The sequence below is a fragment of the Cervus canadensis genome, chromosome 1, assembly GCF_019320065.1.
Source record: "Cervus canadensis isolate Bull #8, Minnesota chromosome 1, ASM1932006v1, whole genome shotgun sequence".
NCBI classification, from domain to species: domain Eukaryota; kingdom Metazoa; phylum Chordata; class Mammalia; order Artiodactyla; family Cervidae; genus Cervus; species Cervus canadensis.
This window is the reverse complement of record NC_057386.1, coordinates 41,345,297-41,346,712: the sequence shown is the minus strand read 5'-3', so window position 1 is coordinate 41,346,712 and position 1,416 is coordinate 41,345,297. Positions and strand designations below refer to the sequence as shown.

General features: G+C 38.3%; 1 pseudogene; it reads right to left on the bottom strand.

The window, feature by feature from the left end:
• Positions 1-745: 745 nt before the first annotated feature.
• Positions 746-1,154, bottom strand: LOC122448820 (annotated as a pseudogene).
• Positions 1,155-1,416: the final 262 nt, after the last annotated feature.

The window sequence follows — 1,416 nt, the reverse complement described above, 5'->3', positions numbered from 1 at the left end:
GAAAATCTTGGCAACAAGTTTCTCCTCCCCAGCTCTCTGCCTTCTCTTTTCTGTATCTTCTGAACTGAATGAATGGAAACTTAAGAAGTTATTGAAACAAGATAAGACATTGAAGCATCTCCTTCCAGAGCCATGTTTCATGGACTTGAGGAGCCTTAAGTTCTGGGACTGGAACAGTGACGGCCATAAACAATAATTTTCATTTAAGAAAAAACTTCTGATTCCTCTCACAGCTTGATTATATTTTAACCCCTATCATTTCCTTTTCATGCCTCAAGTCCTTGGATTTCAACTTCTTGCCCATCCTTCTACCTCCTCAATTTGGACTTTCCCTTAGCATTTATTATGTTCCACCCAAGTCCATATATAGAAACATAGTTTAGAAATATCAGGACAAATTTAAGTCAAGGCATTGGTGAGAAAAGTTAGGTAGTTAACCCTTTCACAATACCTTCCCCCAAAGGAGTAAATGCAAGAGAGGTTTTTAAAAAGAGAAAATAAGATAAGTTTGGGAGGAAAACAACAAGAAAGACATAAGGAAAATTTCAGGGAAAATGGTTCTTTTTTTTTTTTTCTCATGTTTTTAAAATACTTTATATGGTAAAAATACAGCAAAAATATTTTTTTGTTCAAAGAGAAAAAAATATACTGCTATGGTCATGGTTCTAAGGATGACTTAAGTAGTCTCTGGCTCCTCAACAGTTCACTGTCCTGTAGGCTGACTTCAATCATGGTTGCTCCAGCTTCAGTCATTTATCAAAGCTAAAATCACACTGTACAGATACATGAAGGAACAGCAGGTGGAAACCAAGTCTGATCATGGCTTCTTTCATGTGTGACTTCAGCTGCCCTCGATTGTGTATTTCTGTTGGGTCAAATACTCCCACTTGGCACCATAATGTACCGATATATATTCCAGGCGGCAACAGGCAAGTTGAGAAGGAAGATGAACCAGTGCAATGAAAGGAGTGTTAGTACAGTGACAGGAGTATGGTCAGCCAATTCTGGAATTACCCACTTGATTAATTTTGAGCAACATGAGCTAGCATTAATGTAATCACATTCTAAATCAGACAATGTAATTATGAAGTACACCCAAAGGAAGATGAGCGCGCAACAGTCGAGGAGAGAGACAGGAACACCACCGTCTCCATCCTCCGCCGCCGCCACCGCAGGAAAATGGTTCTACTTCGGCAGAAGAAAAACAAATGGTGTATTCATCAGCTTTATCGGTCCTATTTCAAAGAAATAAAATACTAGGTATTATATTACTAATTCACTTATATCTGTTTTATAAGCCTGCTTTTATAAGCCTGTTTTATAAGCCTGCTCCTCCATCATTCAGAGTCTCTTCCTCAAATCATTTGGTAATTTCCAGCTGCATAAATTTCTAAGGAGTCCAGTGAAGCCTGAGAG